Raw genomic sequence first — 16440 nt, 5'->3', positions numbered from 1 at the left:
CACTCCTGTCCAGCATTTTCTATTGTTAGCAACTACTCAACGCTTCTTGAGTCTGCAGCATGAAGATAATATGCAAGTCTGGACACAGCTGCAGTGTGGATGAGGATGCAGAGCTCAGGTTTATACAGGGGGTGTCCCATCACCTAACCCGGAGTGTGACCTATACTAATGGGGATGCAACAGTGAGTAGGGAGGATATCACTCCATTAGCCCCCTTTACCCTGATTCTTTCTGGCAAGACTATGAAAAGGAGAGTTGCAGGGAGTTTACTGAGCTCTGAGTCAACTTATGACACATCTTGGCATTCTCAGAAAACTGCCAAAAGATGTGAAAATGTACAGCTTTGGTCTGTATTTTAAAAGGTTAAAAAAAAAAAAAAAAAAAAAAAAAGAATGTACTGTCTTGACATCAGTGTTAGGCAACCTATTACCATGAGAGAGCTAACAACAAGGTGTAGCCAGTAAATGATTGAAAAACAATGTCTAAAATTACTGACAGACAGTGCAGGCAACAGAAAATAGCTCTTGTGAAACATGGGTAGATATTATGGTTTATCTTCAACCCAATCACAAGCTCAATGATTGATTACGGTCTGCAGGTACACTTGCTGGCAGGGAGCCTCCCCTGGGCTGCTCACCACCTCATGTGGCAAGAGGCCACAAATCTGGGTTTCCTGGACCTCTGTCAGCCCAAACAGGTTATAGGGCTCCAAGATGCTGTGGGTGGCTTATTCCTCAGGATCTGCAACTTATTGCCGACCAAACAGCTGGCTGCCCACCAAGGCTGGCTTAAAAACTTCTCAGTGCCTGCAAAATGAAGTTTTGCCATGGTGAGGATGTGAAGCTGAGGAGCACCTTGAAGGGCCAGGTGGGCGTCCACAGTGAGAGGACAGGGAAGGAACCCCTCAAAAGGCCCACACTAGCAGCCATTGCCCATCCCACGTAGCACTTTCATATATCAGTATAAAGCACAGCAAAGTGGGCAGTGAGGAAGTAACTATTTTATCACTACCCAACAGCCATTTGTTGAGCTTGGGCTCACTCTGCCACTGCCTAGAGCTCTCCTAGCTGCTTCTGAGGCAGAACTGCTCACACCCTGTTCCCCCAAACACAATAGCCCAGGGGTGAAAGCTTCCTGGGCAGCTGAGTGGCATAGGGACAGGCAGCCAGCCACGTGGGAAACCCAGGGGTAGGGCAATGTCGTCTGCTTGCTGGCTCTGGAGTTATTCCCCCGTAGGAGTTGTTCAAAGAGGAAAGAAGAAAACAAACTAAACTTATTGATGAGAAGGAATTTATCCAACACCTTCAAATTAAATGCTTAAGAAGGAAATGGAATTGCCTAAACCCAGAACGTTGGAGTGGATGAAGATATTGCTGATGCAGGTGCTGCTGAGCAATGTCATTTGACTGAAGTCATGCAAAGAGTCAGCCTGGAGGGCACTACACTTTTAAGCCTTAACTTCTCAAGATTTTAAGATGGCCTTAAAATCTATCTTCATATTTTCTAAGATGCATCATCTATGTTGCAGAGACTCTGAACCAATAAGCTGTTTCATGAAGGACAGAAGGAGCCAAGAGAATACCACAAAGTTCACCTTCAGTCCTCAGGCTGCAACTGCGATTCCTACCAGCCTACCATGTGATAGTAGTGCCTTTTCCAGCTCTTGCTCACACAGCCTTTGGGAGTCAGGGGCTTGGCACTGCAGAGCGGTCATGCATCACAGACCTCAAAGGAGAATCACATGTAGATGGCTGTTACCAGGCTGTTCCAAATATAAGTTGCTTCCATGTGTCACCCTTTTTAACAGGTTTCCTTCTCGTGGAAAGAAAAGGTGCCCAGGAGGAAGAGCCCTTGCAATGGGATCTTTCCTGCTGCAGACTTCTCTACTGGAATTTTTTAAAATGCCACAGCCCCACTCAGTGGGTGGAGGTCACAGGGTCTGGGCTCCATCCAAATCCATGGAAAGAGTCCTTTTGCCTGCAGGGGAGGAGGAACTGTAACGTGCTCTCAGGAAGTCACACAGTGAGCATGTCTTTAGACCTGCTGCACTGGGCTCTTAACGGGTAAAGACTTGAACAGGAAACTGAATAATTGCAATATTTGTATTTTTATTAAAAGGACTTATTAGAATAATTGTTTTCTTCTGAGAGTACATATTCAGTAACCTTGTAACAGAGGCACAAGGCAGAAAACAGACGGATTTTTTTTTATTAAGACAAGTGATAACAAGTAGGAGTTAGCAATTTCATGAGCAGTGGAACTTGTGAAGTCTGATCTCTGATGGCTCTTTCCTCTGTTGATTTTCTGATGTATAGTAATAACATTGAATATACATCAGTCTCTCAGCAGTGTCATTTATTCGGATGTCTCTGGACTATTTGGCCATTCCTTTTGTGGCATTTGTAGGAACTTGGCATTTTTGAGACATTTAAACTCACTGTCAAATTTGCTTGAAATTAGCTCACATGCTAATAAAATCCTTGGGGAGGGAGTGACACGCAAAGTAGCAGGGAACACAATCACATTAATATTATTTTCTTAGCAATCCAATGTCTGTGGTGTGAGCTCTTTTTCCTGTAAGACATTTTATATGTCTGCCAAACTGGTTGCAAAAAGATTAAGTGATGTCACAGGCACTGGGTTGCCAAGTTACGGGTGTCACATCCTACAGAGAAATGCTACCTCAGAAGGGCGAGCAGAAGTGATTCATCTTTATGCCTGTTAGGCGTTCCATGTGGTTGCTGTTGGGTCTGAAACACCGATCCCTCCCTCCCACAGGAGATCTGAACCACTGGCCCACTATACTATTTCATTAGTGCACAGTGGAACATCTCATCCAGGAGGTAAATGAGAGCAAGCAACATAGAATCATAGAATATCCCGAGTTGGAAGGGACCCTTAAGGATCATCAAGTCCAACTCCTTGCACTGCACAGGTCTACCCAAAAGTTTAGATCATGTGACTAAGTGCACAGTCCAATCTCTTCTTAAATTCAGACAGGCTTGGTGCAGTGACTACTTCACTGGGGAACCTGTTCCAGTGCGCAACCACGTCAGAGAAGACATTCTCCTACAGATCTTGGGATCGATTTCCATTTTTATTAGACAGTGGGGGAATCATTTTCATCCCCCACATCTGAGGTGGCACTGTTAATTACTCAGGTATCCCTGAGGTCACAGAGCCAGAAAGGAATTCAAAAATACAAGCCATCCCTTGCCCCAGGCAGACACCAAAGCCATGTCTACAAAAGCAGGCCTCCAATGGTGGTGGCATCTCCTGAACTTCCCAGACTAGAGACATGGCTTACAGCGGATCTGTGTCACAGCTAATGTTTTCTTTGAGGCCCAGTCTGGCAGACCTCTTGTAAAAATGCCCATAAAACACCATTTTGTGATTCTGGAAGGGGACAGAGACAGGATTTGTGACTTGTGATCAAGGTGTCTCAGTAGTCACTCTGGAAAAGATTTCAGTAGTTCCACTGAGAAGCAAGTGTCCAGCAGATTTTCATGAAAAAAAAAAAAAAAAAAAAGTGGGCAACAAGATTTTAGGCATCTCAAGAGCTAAGCATGTTTAATACCAGAAATAAAGATAAATGTTGAAGCCTACCTCCTAATCATTTTGTTATTTCACTGAAGAAATTATTATTTTGCTTTGCTTATCATTGATACCTTACTTGTAGGTACTTTACCTTCTACTAAATGAAGAATTAAAACATTATCATCAGTCTTCTTGTTAAAAAAAATAAAAAGTGGTTAACAAAATACGTATCATGCTTATTTTTGACTTTTCAAAGAGATTCATGAGCACTAGTTAGTTTTTTCATACAAGCAGCTTTATAGCAGAAAGCAGTTCTGCAGCTATTAAATTAGCCAATACAATTCTGCTCAGCCTTTTATATTACATGTAACTTCTGCTATTTGGGGTATTTATTTGATGTGGTTTGTTGTTGTTTGTATGTTTTTGGTATAAAAACTTAACTGCTCAGTCTCTTCTTTCATATGACTAGTTGTTCTTTAGATCCTGAAATGATTCACAGAAACAAAACTTGGACCCATAATTTTCCTTACATGTAAGGAGCTGTAAGGTCTGCATGTTGTTTGCTTGTGCTAAGACTCATTTGTTTCCCATCTCTGTCTCTTCATGTGTAAATTTATGTTTGTTAAGAAGGAAAAAACAAACAAACAAAAAAAAAAGTAGAATCTTTTTTTCCCTCAGCCAGAGTCTCAAATTACATCTATAGAGGATAGAGCTCCAGTATAAATCCATAGCTCTGTTCATGATCAGGTCATTTGTTTATGAAATTAATACAAAATATTTTGTTTAAGACTTTTCACATAAACATAGCATCTTGCTTACATTAAAATCTTTTTTGTTCTCTGCACTACTCTCCTGAGAAAATCTCTCTTGAGAAAGTCTCTTACATTTCAAGTTCTGCACCAACAATTAAAATGGTTTCATGACCTCAGCCACTCCCAGTAGATTTTGAACTTCTTTGGGGAACCTTCCAGACAAGTGACACCTAGCTGCATAATCATTACAACATCTTCTGGGAAGGTTTGATCTAATTCCCATAGGACAAAGGCGGAGGAAGGATGCCCAGAATGATTCAAAAGAATGCCTGCTGATTTACCTGAGCAGGTGGCCCTGTGCTCTTGGTAGAATTAACTGGCATAGATGTCCATCTGAAAGTCAGGCTTGTTCAAATGAAAATGTAGAGGAGGTAGGAAAGCAAAACCATATAGAGGTCTTCCTCTAGAATCGGGCCATATAGGATGGCTACTGAGAGGAGACAGGTGTACTCAGATCAGCAGCAGCTGGTGGAATTGACAGCAGAGCACCTGTGGAGCTAGTCTGAGCAGTACTGAACCACTGAAGGACAGGCAAGTCCTTAAGCACCTGGAGCTGAACAGCACTGAACTATTTAAAACAGAAAATGAAGGCCCTATTAAACCTAACTTTGATCCCTGGAAAGATCCTGGCACAAATAATCATTGTAAGTATGTTAAGTGATCAAAAAATAAAATAAAATCAGCATGGCTTTACGAAGCTCACTTTTTTCTTTGACAGGGCAACTGGCTTGAGGGACTGGACAGAAACAGCAGATTGATGGTAGAGGATGAAAGTATACTTACAAAGTCTGTGGGTGGCACCAAGCTGGAGGGCCTGCAAGGACTTTGGCAGGTGGGGTCAAGTTTCCAAGTAGTCTTCACAGATCACAGGGATGTTCCAGAACTGATAAAATGAGCTTTGTCAGAGACCTAGGGAAGAAAAAAAACGCAGCATCCATGCAAACTGAGGAATAACTGAGCCACAGATGGGTCAGGAAAGGCTCACAATATAAACAGAAATCATCAGTGTATCCTACTGGGTAGAGACCAAAGGCTGTTCCTAGCTGATCTCATTAATTCTGATGACATGATTAGAAAGATAGCTATGCAATGACACAATTACAGTCAAAAACATGATGCTTAGAGCCATCATACCAAAGAATTGATGAATTTCTAACTGCCAGATATTCTACAAGTCACAAAAAAAACAAATGGCTCCTCCAAAACAAATCCCACAGCCCTGAAGATTTTACTATTTTAAGCCTAGTTGCTGGTCGTTGCTGATGCCGAGTAATATATACTCTGGTAAACAGCCTAATTGAAATCACAGGGACTGTGAACTACTGTTGAACATGAGTAAAACTTGAAGAACATAGCCTGAGGTGAGGAGTTTGCTGACTAAATATGGGCTTAAATTACATAGGATGTCACAGTGTTCTTTTTACAGTGCATGACATTATCAGTGAGGTCACACCCAGAGCTCCAATCCTTTTTCTAGCCAAGTATTATCTGTTTTAGACAGGCTTTTCCAAAGTTTGAAGAGCCATGGGAAAAAAATAGCTGTTGCCATCTTACACAAGCTTTTGTGTTACGTCAGCAACATGAGCTCCCCACACTCTCAAGGATATTCATCCCTATTCACCTGGTATATTTTTTAGCATGACAACATAAAAACAACACAGCAGATACTAGATAGCTGTACTTTCTACACAAACATTGCTCTGAACATTGTAGGATGTAAGTTTTTCCTTTGATGGATTTTCAGACTTTGCTGTGGTTCAGAACAGCTTCAAGATCCTCCTGCTTTAAAGACAATCTTTCTAAGTAATAAGAAATCAGTTTTAAATGTTTCCTCCAAATGTCCCAAAGCAGGCAGTTGATTAATTCTGATTTCACCCTGCACAGAGCCATGTCACACACCCTTGCCACCTGGTAGGTGAGCCACATTCCTCCCCTATTAGTCATGGAGCATGTCTGCCTTTAACCTAGCAGCGGCAGGCAATTATATATGGGATACGGGGTGCTCCTCCCATGATTCAGGAGACTTTCCTGTCTCCTGATGCTGCAAGGTGCCATGTGTCCCTACCCCATCACCTTCCAAGTGACCTCAGGGGATGTTGGTGTGTTACCAGCATGACAGAAAGGAGATGTGACACTCAGTGAGGATAATAAGCTCAGAGGAATGGTTGGGCGAATGACTGTGCTTATGCTGAGCAAGGCTTCATCCCAAGGGTGCCAGTTGCTGACTCTGACTGTGTTTCTTGTGTACATGTACAGACACATGATACTTTGGCAACCAAACACATCTGGGAAAACAAACACTGCTCCTTCAGTATACATACCTATATACTATATTGCCATCCTAAACTGGATGTGAATTCACTCTACATGCTGATATAGGGCTGAGTGCATGGTGACCTTCATGCCTGGGGCTTCAGGAGCCTCTTCTGGATACACCAGTTCCCTTGGCCTGCCTGACATCCAGCACTACCAGGCAGTCATCAAGCTGTCCAACATAGCTGGATGAGTTTTGCCTCTCAAACTGTCAGATATGAGCTACTCAAACTAAGCAAACAGTTACTGTTAGGTGCAGTAAAGCCTTCATGCTGCACAGGAATGGGGTGACTGATTATTTTTTTTCCTTTCAGCTTTTTCCATTGCACATCACTGTTTGCCGACATTACTCCAAATAGCATAGGACAGTATGATTTTAGACAGCCAGGTGAAAAGACAACCCAGTATAGTCTCTAACTGTTTTGGAGATTATCAATAGAGGTCTGCATATTTCTAATGGCTTCTGGCCCAGCTCTGGGAGGTCTTTGGACCCAGGCCTGTCATTGCATGCTGTGTATGAGGATCTGCCATCTGTACTGCCCTCACTGAATCCAACTTTCTCTAGCATCAGTATGCCTAGCTGGAGAGCAAGGGGATTGCCCAACCTGAGAAAGGATATCAGCACGTGACCTTCACAGGGTGTGTTTGAGATAGGCAGCCATGTACGCTAGCAGTTGGCAGGAACAGTAAATGGCATTCACATCAATTGATCCTGATACCATCTGGCTTTCAAAGGGCTAATTCTGCCCAAGACAAACACTCAATGGTTCTTGCTGCCTTTGTGGTAGATTGAAAAGAAATAGGGGAAGAATTCTGCCCCATTTGTATGCTTTTGTCCTCACCACTTTTAGATAAGGTGACACAAATTTTCCAATTCAATTTGGATTTAAGCTGGTGATTTTTTAAGGCACAATGATGACTCTGTATCACAAGAACAAATGAGGAAAGAAACAGTGTTAGAAAAGATCCCTCAGATCAGTGAAGGTGCTGTAGTTTCCCCTTTCTTAAGCTTTGAATTTCATCTGGATTTCCCAAGCATAGGCCCTGACAGGAGTAATTTGGGGTGCACTGCCCAGTAGCTACATTGCACCAACTACTAAAGGATATTAAGACCTAGGTGGCCACTCACAGACAAGTTCTCCAAGGTGTCTGCAAGCCCCTCAGCAGTGCCAGGTGCATTCTTCCCTTTGGACTTCAGGAAGAGTTAGAGATTCCCAGGAGACCAGGCCAGGCTTTGTGCATGGAAGCAAAAAAAATCAGGCCAATAATTGATCCTACCTTAAATCAAGTGAAAGAACAAAAAACAAACAAAAGGAAAGAACTAAACAACAACAAAACAACAACAGCAACTTATATAAAGGCCAAGATAGGGATGTCTGCCATTCTCTAGGAAGTTTCTAATACATCCTATAAAGCACGTTTTTAATTAAAATGTTCAGCAAGATCCTATCAAGTAGTTTCACTTTCTAGAACTGGAACATTTAATAAGAAGTCAACTGTAATCTTGATTTAAAATGTTGAATTAAACTTTTAAAAGAAACTTAGGGGAATATCTGAACAAAATTTACTTTATTAGAAAAAACCTTCTTGCTAAAAGTGTCAGACATTTGTGATAAATGTCAAACAATTGTTCCAAACTCACTGTTCAGAAAACCCTAAGGCATCTTTTAAGGATTTTTTTTTTCTAAAAAGTCTTGAAAATCTCTAATATTTGACTAATAAAAGCTGTTGAAGAACCACCTGAAAATGGGTTCACTTTGCTTTACTGTGTCACTTTGTAGGGCCAGATATTTAATATTCAAGTATTTTAATCATTGGATATAGCTCAAGGGCTGCCTACAGAGAAGATATCCAGCTCTCCCCTGTCTTCTAAGTTGCCCATGTCTTCACTTAACAACTCTCTTATGTATGTGTATGATGGTGTCAAAAGTGGCTCCTAATCAGTCCCACTGAGAAGCAATTAAGATCCAGGACCAAGTTACCCAGCAGTTTTCTTTGCTTCCCACCTTCTGTGCTGCCTACTTGCCTTCCACTTGGTATCCACTCCTACTCTTTATGACTGTGCTCTTTACAGCTCCTTATGTCTTGGAGCTATCAGTGGCAGCAAATCAACAGAACGGGCTGAAATGGGTGAGGGAGAGGAAGCATCAGACATCACAAGGGCTTCTCTCAGCACCCCAGTCCCCTCACAGTTGGGTGAGTTTTATCTCCTCCACTCTGCTCATAAGGCTCTGCCAGATCGCTGGTGTGGTTCTGTCCTTCCTCACTGTGCTACTCCTATGGCCTACTTATTATTATTAATAAGAGTTATTAATAACCTCTTTAAATGCATTCCATTTCAGCAGAAAATTCTGAGCAATCTTCACCCATGCACACACACAGATATCCCCATGACAGTGGTACAGCCTTGGGGTAGGAGTCCGGAGAAGCTCAGAAATCTACCTGTGGAGATCTTTAAAGCCCAACTGTAGATGGTCATGAGCTACCTCATGTAATTGAACTACACCTTTACTATAACTAGGGTATTACACTGTGTGATCTCCCTTCTAACATAAAAGGAGTTTTGTAGAAGACAGTGGTCTGGGACTTGTTATCTTGGTAGACAGAAGCCGTGGTAGAGCTTGGTGAGATGTAGACAGCACCGTTATCAGAAGGAGAAGAGGTGAATAGAGGGTTGGGTGGTGTGAAACTGGTAGTCTCATTTCCATTCTTGGCAGATCCATCCCAGTTTAAGCTGATGAACTAGCTTCATCTAAACTAGTTGGATTATATTTTTGATAGTTGAAGAAGATAGGGATAAAACAAAACAAAACAAAACAAAACAAAATCCTCATCCATTTGCTCTCACATAATCAGTGTTTTTTTTTTTGTTTGTTTGTTTTTCTGGATCTTCAGAAATTGAGATAACGGTCTGTCAACACTGCACAAATAAATCTGAAAGTCTTCTGTCAAAGCTTTTTGGAGATGGTCCAGCAGAGAGACTCCCCAGTCAAGAAGAGTTTGTTTTGTTTTGTTTTTCCTGAGAAAAGAACTGCACCCTTCTGACAGCAACATCACAGAGCTTATGTTCTGCTGTCACTCTGCAAGATACATGGGGTTAATTTTAAGAGAGAAAAACCAAATGGCTTTTTTATTTTGCCAAATAGGGAGAAGTTTGATCACATCAGAACGGAAGCAAAGAGAACTCAAAAGAATTATTTGTCTTGTAAATGGAATTTGATTTCCTAATGCAAAGAGCAGGCTTTAATTACAGAAATTTGAAACAATGTTTCCTTAGCAAAAAGTTTGAGGTGGTTTTTGTTTGTTTGGGTGTGTTTTTGTTTTGCTTTGTACTTATTGTTACAATTACTATGGTAAGGAATGTGTATGCTTAGGAATCCAAACAATTATAGTAAGATTTTAGTTCAGTCAACTACTTCATAAGAAATATCATCATTGACAACAGGAAGATTTTCCCTTAGCTTATTTGTTTTAAGGGCAAAATACAGATACCATGATGGGTTCATAGTCACTGGACGACATACTGCATCAACACAGAAAGTGACAATTGCCTTGCCTTCAGGAGGCAGACCCTTTCTCCATTTGAAAGCACAGCTCAGTACAGAAGACTTAATACAAATAGATCTCCATCTCTCACAGTAAAAAGGATCTGCCATCCCTCAGAAGAAGAAACACCAAATACTAGTCATATTAAGATTCTGCTCCATACTGGATGAAACTGTCAGTTCTTCCTAGCTTGTAGTTATTATTTTGGTAACATCTATATTAAATAATATGATTATGACTAATTGTGTTAATAAAGATAGCCCCGCAATACAATACATCATTCTGGCCAGGTTTTCAGGTTTAAAATGCCTACAGTTTTTTCTATAGCTATACTTTTCTGCATTTTCACGGTCACATCACAGGCTGGGGACATATGAACTGGTTCCTGGCATCACTTTTAGACATAGAGGTTCCATAACTTGAGGAAACTGAAGGAAAACAAGTAAACTCACACACTTCTTTGAAGCTTTCTGAGTATGAAAAATGCACGCTGTGTTTGTTAGAGGCTGAAGTTGAATTAGCATTTAATTGCATTAACATTTAACGCTTAAAAATGTCAGGAAAAGGCTGGGGAAAAAAAAAAAAAGAAAAAAAAAAAGGAAAAAAAAAAAAAAGAACTCATAAGAGAGACAGATCTGAAGCACACAAGTTTAAACGCCACTTTTGGATTCCTGATGAGGAACCATCTCCACTTTTCTTGCCATGCTGTAAACAAAAAATTAGCATGTTCCATCTTAAATGTCCGCATCATCAGCTTTCTAAACAAGTTGAAGCTAATCAAATTTAACTACTCTTTCCAATTAATTTTGTTTTCCAGAATGTTATTTGATGATAATGCAAATTGCAATGGGAGTAAAACAGAGCACACTCTTCTGAGTGTCAGACATGCTCTGCTTGCCCTTAGCACCCATCTGTGGGGAGGAGATGCACTCATGCTGCTGTAGCAACCATCACCATGCCTGCATGACTTGGAGTGACTTGAGAGAAGGTGTGCATTCTCAATTACTATGTTCTTTGAACTACATGGCTCAGAAACTTGCACCTTCAGGAGACCAGTGATCCATCAGGCTGAGAAGAAACCAGATGTAACAGCCTGCACTTCCAGATGAGAGAATAAAGGAGCTCATGGAACAGATTATCTTGGGTGTTCATGCGGCAGTTGCAGGGCAAGCAGGCGATCAGGCCTACTCAGCATGGGTTTATGAAGGGCAGGTCCTGCTTAATGAACCTGATCTCCTTCTATGACAAGGTGACACGCTTAGTGGATGAGGGAAAGGCTGTGGACGTGGTCTACCTTGACTTCAGTAAGGCATTTGACACTGTTCCCCACAGCATTCTCCTCAGGAAACTGGCTGCTCATGGCTTAGACCGGCATACACTTCGCTGGGTTAAGAGCTGGCTGGATGGCCGGGCCCAGAGAGTTGTGGTGAATGGAGTCAAATTCAGTTGGAGGCCAGTCACTAGTGGTGTCCCCCAGGGCTCAGTACTGGGACCAGTCCTCTTTAACATCTTCATCGATGATCTGGACGAGGGGATTGAGTGCACCCTCAGCAAGTTTGCAGACGACACCAAGTTAGGTGCGTGTGTCGATCTGCTCGAGGGTAGGAAGGCTCTGTAGGAGGATCTGGATAGGCTGGACCAATGGGCCGAGGCCAACGGTATGAAGTTCAACAAGGCCAAGTGCCGGGTCCTGCACCTGGGGCACAACAGCCCCAAACAGAGCTACAGGCTGGGAGATGTGTGGTTAGAAAGCTGCCTGGCAGAGAAGGAGCTGGGAGTATTGGTTGACAGTCGGCTGAATATGAGCCAGCAGTGTGCTCAGGCGGCCAAGAAGGCCAACAGCATCCTGGCTTACATTAGAAACAGCGTGGCCAGCAGGTCCAGGGAAGTGATTGTCCCCCTGGACTCAGCTCTGGTGAGGCTGCACCTCGAGTACTGTGTTCAGTTTTGGGCCCCTCACTACAAGAAGGACATGGAGGTGCTTGAGCGAGTCCAGAGAAGGGCTACGAAGCTGGTGAAGGGTCTGGAGAACAAATCTTACGAGGAGCGGCTGAGGGAGCTGGGACTAGTTAGCCTGGAGAAGAGGAGGCTCAGGGGCGACCTTATTGCACTCTACAGGTACCTTGAAGAAGGCTGTAGCGAGGTGGGGGTTGGTCTATTCTCCCACGTGCCTGGTGACAGGACGAGGGGGAATGGGCTAATGTTGCACCAGGAGAGGTTTAGGTTGGATATTAGGAAGAACTTCTTTACTGAACGGGTTCTTAGTCACTGGAATAGGCTGCCCAGGGACGTGGTTGAGTCACCATCCCTGGAGGTCTTTAAAAGACATTTAGATGTAGAGCTTAGGGATATGGGTTAGTGGAGGACTTGTTAGCATTAGGTCAGAGGTTGGACTCGGTGATCTGGGAGGTCTCTTCCAACCTAGACTATTCTGTGATTCTGTGATTCTGTATACATTTACAGTCCCTGCTAATGGAAGATGTCTTATGCTGTAGCTTTTTTAATTATGAGATTACTCTAACCAGCAACTGTTCAGAAAAACTGTGGTTTAAAAATGCCAGATGGAGCCTTCTGCAAGGATTCTCTTGAGGATTTTTTTTGAATTATTATTATCCTCTCAAATCTGAGTGGGAATATCTGTAAAGTATAAGCCGTACCAGGTACAGCCTGCAAGACACCAGAAATCAGTGCAGTCCTAGAAGGTCCAGTAAAAGCATGTGCTTTGGTGTTCCTTGGGAAATGCTACTCCAGCAGTATCACATTGCTGAGAACTTGGGATTTCATAGCAAAATGAACTTGCACATAGAAGAGAATATTCACAAATTCATAACAATATTCATTTTTAATGAAGACACTAAACACTGAGAGCTTTGTCTCTTCACTTCTGTGCCCAGCCTATTGCCTCTGTAATAAGACTCCAGGTGTAGGAAGAACTGGAATGGTGCAGAGGTGTCTCAGCATTTCTTTGCTGGAGAGGTTTCAGGTTTTTGGTCTCTTCACTTAATAAATTATTTGACAGTAATGGATATTAAGGAAACTAAAGTGCCTGGAAGATCCGAGAATAAATGCTTTTTTCTGAGTAGGGCTAAGGACTGTGTGGTTTTGATGAGTATTTTCACCGTACAGAAAGCCCCAGGAAGGACCTCTCACAGACTGGCATGAGCAGGGCAGTGTCCAGAGGACCAAGGCAAATGAGGCAGGTTACTATAGCTTCACAAAAAGTATTTAATCTCCTCTTCTTTCTCTTAACAGCAAGGTTCACACCTACTACATATGCCTCTTGTACTTCCAGAATAGGATATGCAGGGAGCAAATCCATTGGGAAAATACCAGTGAAGGTCTTTCTCTAAAATATTCTGATGATTCAAGGTTACCAAACAAAATACTCAGAGATACTTTGTTACACTTCTCAAAGGAGCTGGGCTGAGAAACAAAAAACTAACAATGGGGGATGGCTGGGGTTCCCACCACCACCACCCATTCTTTCTAATCCAGGCACCTCAGGAACATCACAGAAGTCTTTCTTCATAGCATCTTTGTTGCAGCTGGAAGTGCCTTTAACTTATTTTTTACAACTGCAAAGTTAGGGAATAAAATTAAATGCCTGAAATCAGAGCTTGATGCGTCTCAGGCTTTCCTCTTACCCCTAGAACTACTCAATTGCATATGCTACATGCAGACAATCCTGTAAAGTCAAGCCAGACAGGAAAGAAAATGTTGAGAACCATTTGTTTTGAGATACATCATCCAGACACTGCATTATTCTGCATGCATCAAAGAAAATATTTTCCTCCTTCACCAACATCTCCTGCCAGCTCCCCAGTTTCCTAAAGCAATATCCATAAATTTCTGGAATTTCTGTATGGACATGAAAACAAAACATTACTGTACTGCAATGTCTTTTTGCATGAGTATGTATCACATTTGAATCATTGCTTGTAACATTTTTATTTCTGGACTGTGAAATCTTGGCCACCTGACTCTTAGATTAATATATTAATAAATCTACATACCATAACGCTTCTCAGATAAAAAGCTTAGCTATGAAAAGGGTTCTTCTTATCCATTTTTATCCTTGATCACGTCAGAGTGAATTGTAACATCTAACTCTTCATCTAAAACCCCTATTCTGTATTTGATCCTTAACAAATAGGATAATATTTATTTTATTTTGGAGTTTAATTTTAGATGAGGTGACATGCAACAGAACGAAGCACAGGCTCTGGATAACTGTCTCCTGCTGTGTAATAAATGACAGAGTACAACTGAGTAACGCAGAGGCAATTAAAATAGGAATACCCCCCTGGAAGTTTTCACCCTATAACCCTATGACTAAGGGGACCCAAGCAACAAAGTGAATACCAACAGCTTCAGCTACATCCACGCAGCATGCTCTTCATATATAGCCATATTGCAGAGTGCGAGGGGGGATAGTCCAAATGAGGAGAACTTTGGTCTGCTTCTGTGGGAGCTGTTATTTTTGCCACAACACAGAGGGGCCCTCCGTACAGCAGCCTCCCCTTCCCTACCACCATCCACAAAGGCACTCGAGATCATGTAGTGCAGCCAAATAAACAGGAAGATCTTTCATGAGGTGGGACATCATTCTCCATGCAACAGGTCTTTCAAGCAGCTGCTTATTTTGCTGTGAGTTTAGTCTCATTGGTTTTGCTGACTTAGTGATCATGCATGCACACTAGGTGTTGGCATTATTTTTTTTTTTTTGCTAGAAGTCATCTTCTTGCACCTATGTGCATTATGACTAACAAGCGTGCAGCAGTTATGGGCACCGTCTTCTGGCAGAGATAGTCTGTGCTGCAGCTATGAGAGGACAGATTAAAATAAATAGATAATAGGCTGTGATTGAGCAGGGAAAATGTGGAAGTGTTAAATCTCTTCCTAGTTGAAACTGTAGGGCAGGAAAGGCACTTGGCAAAGTCCATTTCAAAAGCACATACAGAAAAAGCACTAAGATAACCCTGACTCCGTTAACTAAGGTGTCATATAGTCTTAACTGTGACAGTATCTAAGTTATCTCACCAAGGTACTGAAATTAGTCATAAAACAGAACACTATAATTCATTCTGTCAAAGCTATTTTTGTTCATTCGGAGCTGTTTTTACAGACTGATATAATTGAACAATAGGTATGACAAGCATTTATTGTGATGTTATCTTCGCAGAGCTAGAGACTTTGGTGTAGGAGAGGATGAAAGACAGGCTTCTGCCAAGCAACACAGCACGGAGAAAGCCCACCTAACCTGGGGAAACCAGGACACCATGTTCTTCTTCCTATTAAGCCAATACTGATCCCACTAAAGCTGCCTCACTGTAAGGCTGGCACAGAGTCAGAGCCAAAGACTGTAGTGATGCTCCATGCTGGCAGTTTCCCAGAACCCAGACCAGAACCCGGTCCTAGACAGAAGGCATAGGCAATGTGGAGATGAGGAAAAAAATAAAAATAAATAAATAAAAAAGAGATTTCTGGTCTAAATATTCACTTTTTGGATAAGCTCCTGCTTTACACAGCTGCCTTTTCCATATTCCCTTTTATAGTCTCACCTGCACACCTGATCATACACAGCCACATATTTTCAGAGCACATGGATTATCAGATATCAGCACGATGGGACACAGTCATCTATCAGAGGAGAACATACACAATACACCACATAGCTTATCTTTACTGAGCCAACCAATACCCCAAAAGAACAAGAAGTTGTCTATTTCAGCATTATCAGTGTGCTCTACTAGTAATTTTTTAATAGGGCTTCCCATCCTTGAGATGGACTGACTTCTTGCATTACCCTTGTCGTGGAAATCAATAACATGCAGCCTCATTTCACACAACAGGCAGCTCTGGCAGGGAGGTTAACCTAGAGCTCTGTGGCCACAGAGGGCTACACACTCTGCTGCTTGGCACACCAGTCTGTCTCAGCAAAGCAGCACCTACATGGTACAAGACACCCAAAACAAAATGGGCTATTCACCTCCTGCTCTGTGCTGAAAAAGCCTTTGCAAACTGTTCCTTTTTCACTCTCAGAAACTGCTCACAAGCAGCTGACAGCTGAGGCTTAAAAACCACACTGATTAGAGATGGCCTGTGCTGAGTTAGAAAACCTGATGCTAAAAAAAAAAGCCAGTGAGGAGCTAGCATCCCATTAGATGCTTTCCCATAGCACCTAATGAGCTGACTTTCAGGGGAGCTCCTCATCTGGCTGAGATTGCCTTGA

The sequence above is a fragment of the Oxyura jamaicensis genome, chromosome 2 (assembly GCF_011077185.1).
Source record: "Oxyura jamaicensis isolate SHBP4307 breed ruddy duck chromosome 2, BPBGC_Ojam_1.0, whole genome shotgun sequence".
NCBI classification, from domain to species: domain Eukaryota; kingdom Metazoa; phylum Chordata; class Aves; order Anseriformes; family Anatidae; genus Oxyura; species Oxyura jamaicensis.
The sequence above is the reverse complement of the archived record's forward strand: the minus strand, read 5'-3'. Positions refer to the sequence as shown.